Source organism: Diabrotica undecimpunctata, chromosome 9 (assembly GCF_040954645.1).
Source record: "Diabrotica undecimpunctata isolate CICGRU chromosome 9, icDiaUnde3, whole genome shotgun sequence".
Classification (NCBI taxonomy): Eukaryota; Metazoa; Arthropoda; class Insecta; order Coleoptera; family Chrysomelidae; genus Diabrotica; species Diabrotica undecimpunctata.
This window is the reverse complement of record NC_092811.1, coordinates 19,390,175-19,402,511: the sequence shown is the minus strand read 5'-3', so window position 1 is coordinate 19,402,511 and position 12,337 is coordinate 19,390,175.

Genomic DNA, 12,337 nt, shown 5'->3' with positions numbered 1-12,337 from the left:
AGAAATAGCAAACAAATTGGGTAAAGTTTGTAAACGTTATCATAACACTGGAACGACAAAATCAATAGAAAAATAGGCAGAAAACCGAAAGTTTATCAATACGATCCGCAAAAAAAAATTGATGCTATTGTCAAATCAACTGGCGCTCAAATATCGTACCGCACTATCAGATGAAAGTTGTGTGAAAATGAATTGCGAGCATGAACTTCTAGAAAGAAGCCGTTCCTGAACAAAAAAAAAGTGGCAAAAAGGCATTGATTGCATTGGGAGTGACGGAGCGAAGTTTGTTCGCCACCGACCGGGGGAAGACCTTTTGCCCCAGTCTACTACGGTCACTATGAAGCATCCTGTGAGTATCACGGTATGGGCTTGTATGACCACTAATGGATATGGATGTTTGGCAGTATTATAGGGCAAAATTATTGTAACAATTATCAGGAAGAGATACTACTGCCGACTATCAAAGATTTGTTTGAAGGGGATGTCCAAAAATGCATCTTCCAGCAGGATGAACCACTTTGTCATACGACTAAGACTTCCATGGAATGACGTTACTGTCCTGCCTTGGCCTTTAAATAGTCCCGATCTAAATCCAATAAAAAATTTATGGTCAAGGCTAAAAGTATTAGTATCACGCCGAAACCCAAGTAACAAGAGAGGAGTGATAGAAGCCATTAATCAAAACTGGTTTAGAGTTATTACACCAGAAGACTTGGCTCGTCTCGTAAAGTCCATGCGTCGCAGAATCGAGTCCTAAAAAACAAAAGGGTATCCCATCAAATACTAATTTTCTTGATAATAACCATTGTATCATTTTTTAAAAATATGTATATTAACTAATACCTAACGGCTGTTGTTTTATTTATTTTTAAATTTTGAAAAAAAAAATTAAAAAGAAAAACAAATTTTTGTGAAGTTTCCAAAATTTGGGCCACTAGTGTAGATATGCACCATCTGTATGTCAATTTTACCGCGGCATATGACAGTGTCACAAGACCAAGTCTTCACAACGGTATGGATTAGTTTAGAATTAAAAAATACGCATGATAAATGTGACGATAGGCAAGATGCTATTAGCAGTCAAAACTCGGCAACAAAATATATGAGGAAAACTATCAATAAATCAAATGAGAAAGTGTAATCCTAATTCCTTAGAAAAATGTAAACATAAGTGACCAGAAATTAATTAATTAAAAAATTAGTTAATTAAAATAAATAGTATTATTATTATTATCTTGAAATTTAGTAGATCTGGCTCCCCTTTTAACTATGCTGGATCCGTCGCTGCACAGACACAACAAAAGAATCATGTCAATAATCATATTCTTTCTAAAATTCAGAAAAACATCTGAATGTAATGGACTTGGCGCCTCGAGTCCTGTGGAATATGCAATAAATGATTATTTCATTTTACTTCCAAATTGACAAAATAGAACTGCTTGATCACATCTGTTTTAACATTGTAGAATATAAGCGGTAGCTGGTAGCGCTTTTAAATTATCTTTAAGATAAACGAAATTTTGAAAAGGTGTTAATATCACGTAGGTACTTGGTTAAAGTTAAATTGTATACAAAATGTAATACAATGTAAGTGGTCTTTAATTTAAGCCAGTAGTAGAAGTTTTGCTTTATTTGTCGTAAAAAAATTTTTGAACATTCGCTAAATATTTTCTTTAACAACATGGATAGCAATTTTCCACAATGCTTCTTATACGACTTACAAAAGTTAAAAAACTTGCCATTGCCAATCCCAAACCCAGATGGGAAAGAAGGAGTGTAAATGGCTAAAAAATGGGTGTTGGTGGTAAATGGGAAATAAATACCAAGTAATGCTCAAATCGCTTTAAAATCAATCAGGCAAAAACAAAATATATGCATGCGAGTAAAAACGCAGGAATAAGAAAGCTACCAAATCTAACGATAGGAGAATACAACCTTGAGGGATAAAAAATTTTAGATACTTAGGATTCTTAGTTATTGGTCTTAGTTACAATTGGAATTGATAACATGGCATGTTATCAATTCCAATTGTAACTTAAACATGATAGCATATAAGATTAAATAATGTAACTTTAATTCAAATTAAAAATATTTAAATACATGTAATACTCAAAACATGTACATTTAGATCCACTGATGATGGAATATTGATTCCGGAAACTTCCGGTCATTTTTAAATAAATTTTTTGTGATACATGGTATACAGACAGCTACAGGAACTTAGTTTCCTTGTGGATCTTTAAAACGTTCTCGGGCCAGTCGGAACATCATCAATGAATAATCTTAAGAGTAGTTGAAACTAGCTATCAATCTGGGTGTACAAACTAAACCAGCCTCAGTTGGCTGGTATTAACCATTGGACGAAGTTGTTCTTCTTTCGAGCAGTGAAAATCCTATAACATTGACGTTGTGTAAATACAATTATACAATATAATATGATTTCTATGTGATATAAAGTTGTAAGATTTTGTAGCTAGTTTCAACTACTATCAAGATGTTTCACTGATGATGGTACGATTAGACTGCAAATGCTTTGTAGATATTTGTAATTCTTTTGGATAAATTTTAAATACTTTAATAATAAACGTCTTAACTTCTTTGCAAGTTTGTTTATTGCAAAAATCAACAAAATGGAGAACTGGAAAAACAGGTGGAAATGCATGCAGTGGAGTTAGAGCGAGAAGAAATGAAAGGAGTTGAGTGGTATGTCATGTGACACAAATTTTTTAATAAATTCTCTAAAACTGCTAGAATATTAGTTGTAGCGCAAGGAACGAAATGTATATATAATTTAACAAGTATCATGGAGCATAACATTCGTTTTGATTAAGTGCTGTAAAAAGCTAATTGTTAGAGTAAAACGCAAAATATTTTTATATGAATACTGGTTAATATTAATTTTTGTTGTTGTCTTTGAAAATAGTTAGTTACTTTGTGTATGTTTAATAAAAACAGCTATGAATTGTAGATTTACATATATGTAACCGCTCTCTGAAGTAAGTGTCGTTTTCGACCTTAAAAAAAGTATTAATACTTCTTCTTTGTGCGACTAGGATTACTCCTGTTTGTCTGCCTCTTATTCTGTTTCAGTCGTTGTTGACTGTACATTATCTTTCCACCTTTTTGGCGGCCGTCCAACGGGTCTTCTGCTATAAGGCTTGTTGTTTTTACAGATGTTTGCTAATTTATCTGGTCCCATTTGGTTTACATGTTCGTTCCAGTTTTTTTTTCTTGTTTTTATCCACCTGTTAATATTTTAAATTTTGCATTGTTCGCGTATACTTCTGTTGGTTTGTCTGTCTCTTAATGATATGCCCGCTATTGATTTTAATACTTTCATTTCGATATTGTTGATTTGTTGTTTCGTCTTTCTTGTATCGGTCCTTGTCTCCGCTGCATATGTTAGGATTGGTCTTACTGTTATCTTGTATACTTTCATTTTGCTTTCCGTGGTCAGATATTTTTTTCTTCATATGGTTTCTCGGATGCAACCACTACTCTTGCCGCTTTTGATGCTTGCCTTGTGGTCTCTTTTCTTATATCCCTGTCGTTAGTGATCTCTACTCCTAGGTAATTGAATGTCATTACTTGTTGTACAATTTTGCCGTCTATTTCTAGTTTGCATCTACGCGGCTCTTTACTGATCACTATACATTTAGTTTTTTCTACTGATATTCTCATATTAAGTTTGTTTGCTGTGATATTGAAGGTGTGGAGCTTACTTTCTAAGTCATCTTCGTTTTTAGCAATTAGTACTGCATCATCGGCATAGCATAGTATCGTGATTTTATGCGCTCCCATGTGGTATCCGTGTCGTTTTCTTACTTCGTGAATTATTTGATTTATCACCATATTGAATATCAATGGGCTAAGCGAGTTTCCTTGTCGGATTCCTCCTTTTAGTTCTACGCATTCTGTTTCGCCTGTTGGCATTATAACTCTGGTCTTGTTGTTCTTGTTAATTTCATTAATTGTTCTTATTATCTGATGGTCTATTTGTTCGCTTCACCCTGTCAAAAGCACTTTTTAAATCTACAAGGCACATGTATGCTGGTTTTTCATATTCAATAGAATTCTCTATTATTTGTCTGATAATAAAAATTGCGTCTATTGTGCTGCGGTTCTTTCAAAGTAGACATTAAAACTATTATAAAACTATATTAACATCTCATGTACCAGATTGTAGGTTTAAATGTTTAAAAAATGTTTTTTTTCGTTACTTCTTAATTTTTATTTTATAATTTTTAATGCCAATTTGGGGGTTCCACATATCAGAGGCCCGGGGCGGTCCATCCCCCACGAGTTACGAGTCTAGTTACGCCACTGCTTAACGTTACATTTATGTAACACATGTTTTTTGTTAGTTAATAGGTTTTTGAATTAAAAAATTGTTAATTTGTCTATTATTATATATTTTTAATAAAAATATATTAATTTCTTTAAATAATTAAAAAATATAACTCGGGTTATTGTTTAGACGGCCCACGGTGTCTCGAGCCGCCTTTCGCTTTCCTCTAAACTAAGCAAAAGTGAGTTATACAAAGTTTTTCATATCAGGTGCCGATATTAATTTCGTTAATACATTAAAAAAATATAACTTGGGTCATAATGGGTGAAATTGCAATCAGTTTTAAGTATCTTAATTGATGATACTTATATATTCCTACAAATACTATATTCCTACAAATTCTACCAGGACTTTCTTTACCTACTTTTCTAGTTCATTATTTCTACTATTTTTGCTCAGAAAAACTTTTAGATCATCTTAACTTCCACTATTTGATTTTTTGTAGTCCTTCTAATATCCCTGCATAGATAATAAAAAATAATTAAGAAGTGTCCAGTATTTTTGAATGAATACCTCATTGTAATACAGTGACTTTATTGTTTTGACGACCAACGGTGGCTCGAGTCGATAGATAACTACAAACAGAGCCGAAAGTTCGTTAAATAATAAAGACACTGCTATCGTCGTTATTACACAAATTTAATTTGGTCATAGATAATATTTTGCAAAGTAAGATTGTCTTACCTTTTTATAGCAGTGGCACATACAAAATAGTTCATTTGTAAGTTGGTTCGTATTGAGAATAGGTGTTTAAATTTTGGCGATTACGAGATTGTATTATAATAAATAGTGTTTAGTGATTAGTTTGAAAATGTAAGTTTTCTATTTTTTTATAATGCTATTTTCTGAGTAACATTACAATTTATTCACTGATAGAACAACGAGTAACTTATTTTTAAGCTAAATTTGTACTTAGCAGTATTACTTCAATTCCTTTTAGTGCCTATTTACACTAAGCTTAATGGGTCCACTATGATCTGCTTTTATGATATCACTTTATTTCACTAACTCTTCTTCTTTGTGTGTAGACATGACTCTGTTTTCCAGTGTAAGTTATCATTCCATTGTTTTTGTGGCCTTCCCACTGATCGTCGTTCTATTGGGGAACCGTCTCTCGCTATTTATAGATCTGGTTACTCCTCTATTTGTTGTCATATGACTTATATGATCATTCCATTCTACTCTTCTCTTTCTTACCGAGTGGTTGATGCTCTCCAATCTGGTCGTGTTTCTGTGGCTTTGTGCATTTCCATGTATTGTTCCAGTACTCGAACAGGTGCTTTATGAAGTAGCTTTTTAGATCCACACTTACAGATTGCTGTGATATGGGGATACTGTTGTCGTTTATAGCTTCTTTGGAATTTCTGCCTGCTATTTTAACATTTAATGGGACCCAGAGAAATTGGATGCTTGTATCTTAATTTAGTATGGACTAAACTGCTGGATATGACTTTTCCAATTTAACTGTTGATCAAATATCATTCCTAGAAATTTTATTTCGTTTGTATAGAAAATATTTTGGATGTCAATACTCGATACGTCTTTTTGAAAATATTATACATTTTGTTTTATTGGAGTAAAAACTAAAATCTGTACTTGGGGATAAGTACCAATTTACTAGTTTATTTAAGTTTTCTTGTAATATTGACGCCATTCCATTAACGTTCTTGCCTTTGATGTAAATACTTAGGTCATCAGAATATAGTCTTACACATGTTTTGCAATTATTGTTAACATCTTATATCTTATATATGGTGACTTATATCTTGCTATTTTGATAACATGGGTCTTTTTCATTCTCCTTACGTGGTTATACCATCCTTTTTTTCTATTTTGTGTCCATTCATTTATACACTGTATATTACATTTTCTTCTCATGTCTTCATTTCTCTTTAGCTCTCTCAGCGTATTTCGTGTAATTCTTTTTAGAACTCCTATCTCTCCAGTTTCCAGTAGCCTCTGCCTTGTGGCTGTATCGGGTCTTGTTTCTGAGTCATATGTCATTGATCTTTCACTTCTTTGTCCAGGTCTCCATAGCTGGACAGTGTAATTAACAGGTATTTTATTTCCATTACTTGTTCAATACTGATGTCATAATTTCTATTTTACATCTAGTTGGTTCTTTGCTGACTACTATTTTTTTAGTTTTCTAAGATAAAATTGTCATGTTAAATCTGTGGACCATCAATATTGCGTCGTGTGTGTAATAGAGTATTTTTATTTTTCTGTTTCCCATTCTGTATCCTCTTCCTTTGTTAAGGCTTTTGATGATTTCATCTATGATTAAATTAAAGAGCATGGGGCTCAATGAATAAACTTGTCTTATTCCGCTGTCTATTTCTATAGGTTCGTAAGTTTTTACACTCACATACAAGTGCATGTGTTTCGTTTCTAATTGTCTTGTAATTATGGTATGCCTCTTGTGTTTTGGTTGACATGTATTTAAGGTCAGTTTTTTTCTTTTCTTTACATCTTTCTTTTACTTCTGTACAAATCCATGAAGTTCTTCGCTTTGGGAACGATTTATATTAATTTATATTTCTTTTACCAAGAACTTCCTGGCCGAGGCTAAGATAGCAGACTTAATTTTTGCCCAGTTTTCTTCGACTCCATCACTTTTTTCCAATGATTTTTATAATATCGCTTATTGCTAATAAAAATAGATTAGGACTGATAATCGATCCTTGTAGGATTCCGTTTTTTTATTCTTTAAGATGTTCTTTGAGTACAAAATTGTTTATGTAGGACAAAATATTTCCTTGATATCCCAATTTTTTTAGAATGTTCACTATACGGTGTTTCATTAAGGTATCAAATGTTTTAGTTATGTCAAAGTAAATTGCTATACATTTTTAATTTTTAAAAGCTTTGTGAACAGCGTTTTCTAGATCTATAATGTCATTTATCGACCAGTTTGGTCGAAAGCCAGCTTGTTCAATGCTAAGTTGATCATTATTTTGTATACCCCACATTAATCTTTTGTTGACTATTTTTTCCTTAAGTTTACATGAAGAACATGTTAATGATATGAAACGATATGATTTTGATTGTAATTTATATGTATTTAGTTTAATGATAGTGATAATAATGGCATTTTTTAAGATTTCTGGAAATAATTTTTGTGATCTTCTTCTTGTTCTTCCTTCTTGTATGTAGGCTTTAAAGCCTGTTTCCTCTTTAATATTAGCCTCCTAAATTGTTTAAACTACCGCACCATCTTTTTCTGTTATGCCAATACTTCTTTGTCCATTTGATGACTAATCTCGTGCTATTCGTACTATCCTACCCTCTACCATTCTACTAATGTGCTCGTTCCACTCTTGTTTCCGTTTTGTCACCCAACCATTTATGTCTTTTATATTGCATGCTCTACTTATGTTTTTGCTTCTCTCTCTATCCAACAGATTTGTTCCTGATATTAGTCGGAGTATTTTAATGTCTGTTGTTTCTAGTGGTCATCTCGTTTTAGATGTGTCTTGTCTCCGCCATGTATGTTAATCTAGATCTAATTGCTGCTTTATAGGTTCTTGTTTTTGTGTCTTGTCTTAGGTGTTTGTTCTTCCAGATTATGTCATTAAGAGATCCCCATGCTTTACTTGCTTTTAAGCTTTGTTGTCGTACTTCTTCTTCAACATCTTCGTAACTAGTTATATCTATTCCCAGATATCTAAACATTGCTTCCTGCTTTATTATTTTTCCATCAATTTCGATTTTACATCGTGGATACTTAGATGTTGTCATACATTTGGTTTTTTCTGCTGATATTATGACATTGTTCTCTTGGCTGTTGTATTGAAGATGTGTGTTAATCTTTGGAGCTCGTCTTCTATCTCGGCGATTAATACGGCGTCGTCTGCATAACACAATATTTGGATTTCTTTGTTCCCTATTCTGTAACCATAACCTTGCTTGTATTATTTCGTCTATTATTATATTGAAGAGAGGTGGACTTAATGAGTCACCCTGTCTGACTCCGCTTTGTACTGGTATACACTGTGTGAGTTTTCCATTTATCTTTGCCTAAATTCGATTATGGAAGTAGATTTTTTCGAAGGTTTGTAGTATATGTATTGGTATGTTTCTTTTATACAGTAGGTGTAAGACGTTTTCGACTTTGATGCAATCGAAAGCCTTTGTCAGGTCTATAAAACATAGATATGCTGGTTTATTGTACTCGATGGCCTTTTCTGTGATTTGTCTTAGTACAAATACCGCGTCTACGTAGGATCTTGAGGATTTGAATCCTTGTTGCTCATCTGATAAAGTTGTTAGTTTATTGATTTTGTTGGTTAGGATTTTTGTGGTAAGTTTAAGTGCGGTGTTCAGTAGATTTATACCTCTTTAATTAATGGGGTCTTCTTTATCTTCTTTCTTGAACAGTACCTTGCAGTACAGTGCAATATTAGTTTTTGTATAAGTTCTGTCATCTCTAGGGCTATATTTTCTCCACCGTGTTTTATAAACTCGTTGGTTATTTTGTCTGGTCCTGGTGACTTTCTTTGCTTGAGTGAATTATGTTTTTGTAATCAAATAATAAAAATTTGAAGTAGAAACTATATTGCTTCTGTATGAAGTTTTCAATAACTTGTATTGGTATGTCTTCTGGACCTGGTGAAGTGTCTTTTATGCTATTAAGTGCTTCTTGGAACTCCTCATAACTAATTGATAGGGTTAAATTCACTGGAATTTGTAAAATGTACTGCCTAACCGATGATATATTTGTGCTGCTGTTAATGCTAGATATGTATATTTCCGCCAGTATTCTTGTTTGCTTTTTTTATGATTCTCCTCGAGCTTTAACTATTAATACTTTGTAATCTATTAATAGATCAATATTTTTGTACTTTTTGTATCGGTTCCAACTGTTTTTTTTTGGTGTTTCTTTACAGTTGAGATTTTCCTATGATATTACCAGCCAAGGTACAAGCTGATTAAATCTCGTGAGTCTGATGTCAATGGACTCTGAAATCTGCGAAGTGATATACTGAGGTGGATTAGAAGTTTAAATAGTATTTAGAATATCAGAATTGATTAGAGAAGAGATTTTTGATGAACATTCTGAGCTAAAATTATTATGATTGAATATGATAAATTCAGGTATGGTGATATTATCTAGGAGTTCTAGGTATACTTGACACTATTGTATTGGTGATCAATTTCAAGCCTATGTTTTTGAGAAGATTTCGTGTGGGATTGTTGGACTAACATTAGATTCTTCTTCTTCTTAGTCGTTGACCTGATGCAGGTATCGTGATATCATGAAGCTATTAGCTAAATTTCCCAATGTTCCTCCACGTTTTTCTATCTTCTGTCATTCTAGCACATTCTGACAATGGAGCGCCAATGGTAGAAACAATATGGTCCGTGTATCGTGTGGGAGATCTACCTCTATTTCTTTTGCCTTCTACTTTTCCCTGGATGGTAAGTTTTTCAAGACCATTTCTTCGAAGCACATGTCCAAAATAGCTTATTATTTGTTCTGATAGTTGTGTTCTTAGTCTTTTCTTTATGTTTAGCTGGTCCAGTATGGATTCATTTGTTCTTAGGGCCACCCATGGTATTCTCAGCATTCGTCTCCAGCAGTACATCTCAAATACATCTATGTTCTTTTTGTCTTTCTCAGTAAGGGTCCAGCATTCCAATGCATAAGTAAAAACTGTAAAAACTAGACTTCTTACTAGTCTCATTTTTGTATAGGTAGTTATTTCATGGCTTTTCCAAATTTTTGGTAATTTTGCCATAGCGCTTTTTGCGATTGCTGACCGCCGCTTTATTTCTTTAGTACAGCCTCCTTTGTTGGTTATTAATGAACCCAGATACACAAATTTATCTACAACAGCGATATTGTTTATCATGACCAGATGATTTTGATTGTTGTTAGCTCTGTCAATTATCATGATTCTCGTTTTATCTCTGTTTATTTTAAGGCCCATTGTTAAGCTTACGTCTTCTATCCGTTGTAGCAGGTGAATCAATTCAGCTTCAGAACTAGCGAGGATAGTAGTATCATCTTATCTCAAGTTGCAAATCTTCTTCCCGCCAATGGTGATGCCACCGTTCCAGTCCTCAGTAGCTTTCCGCATTATCCATTCACCATAGATGTTAAATAGAATTGGGCTTAGTATGCAGCCTTGTCTCACGCCCTTTGTGACCCTGAAACTATCGGTTAGTTCCCCATTTATTCTAACTCTGGCATAATTGTTATTGTACAGGCTTTTAATTAGCAGTATCAGATGATTGGAGACTCCCATTTCAGACAAAACCTGCCACATTTTACTCCAGTTGACCAAATCGAAAGCTTTACTATAATCTATGAAGCACAAATATGTTGTGATGTTGAATTCTCTGGATTTTTCTACAATCTGCCGTACGTTTAAAATTTGTTCTCTAGTACCACGTCCGGGGACGAAACCTGCTTGTTCCTCCGCAATGTTAGGTAGTAAAAAGGGCTTTATCCTCTCGAGAATTATGTGTAAGAGTATCTTACTGCAATGTGCAATTAGAGCAATTGTGCGATAGTTGCTACATAAATCTTTCGCTCTCTTTTTATGTATGGGAATATATAGTGATTGTGTCCAGTCCTCAGGCCATTTACCTGTCTCCCACACTCTTTGACAAATTTGATGTATTATATCCACTCCAACGTCATCTAGGGCCCAAATCATTTCAATAGGTATGTTATCTGGACCGGCAGCTTTCTGACTTTTTTGCCTCATAATTGCTGCTTCAACTTCACTTTTGAGTACGTCAGGTTTCGTCACAAAACTGGCATCTTCTTGTTGTGATGGGGCGTCTGTGCTTTCCTCCATCATCAGTCGTCCACAGTATTCTTTCCATCTGTGTAAAATATCTTTTTTAGAAGTGAGTAGAGTTCCGTTATCATCTTTGATAGCAAGGTAGTTTGGTGTAAAGGAACGTGTTATCAGCGTGAACATTAGATAAGAGAAGTCATTTTGATGGGGTGATTAGTCTACATACTAGAAGTACTTAGTACCGGGTTATAAAGAAAGGTCATAAAGAAAATTTGAAACAAATTCTAACAAATATTGATCAAAAAATTATTTATCTGACGTATCTGTTTTATAAAAACTGTTCTATCAATATTTACATACTAATTAAAAACTTTAAAATAAGCCTAATACAATTTTATATCCTTTTAGTAAACCAACCAGTGTATTTTATTTTCGGCGTAGAAGAAACCGGACCTGAATATTTAACACTTTGATAATATCCCAGCTAAACAACCACTTGAGTAAACAACACGCACCCTCTACCTTCAAAAATCCCTTAATTTATAAGTGGTTCTTAAACGACCAATAGCAATGGCTTCAAATGACAATATAGATTCTCAGGAACCGCCTCAAACATTCACTCTTCTGACTGATAATACAAACGACAGTCTTAGTTTGGAAGGCTACACTTTTGATATGTCTGCTCCGTGTAGAAGAGTTGTTTACCATCCTCTGAAAGACTGTGGCTATAAGCCGGAGCCCAACTCTGAGATTTACGCTTACGGTTTACCAAGCGATACTACAGATTCAGAGTTGATGGAGTTTTTCCAACAATGTGGAGAAATTTTTAAGTTAAAAGTTATGGTGGGTAGTGGTAATGCAAATAGAGGCTTTTGCTTTGTAACGTTCATGAATTCTGAAGTAGCTAAAAGCAGTCTCTGCCTCAACTATGTACCGTTTAGACCTGATTATCATCTACATATCACAGTATCTTACAACAATCGTCGTATTTTTCTGGGAAATATTCCGGTATGCAAAAGTAGAGATGAGGTGTGGAAAGAATTAATGAAAAATGGTGTAACGAAAATCACAGACGTCATTATGTACAGGTAAGCTTATTTATTAGAGCAATGATTATTTCTGGGTATTGAACATAACTTACCGTAGCAGTGTTGCCATATTTTTTTTGTATAATGTGTACGTATGTTTAATATTTAAAAATAGACTTTTACTAAATCATATTTTTAACATTTTTTTA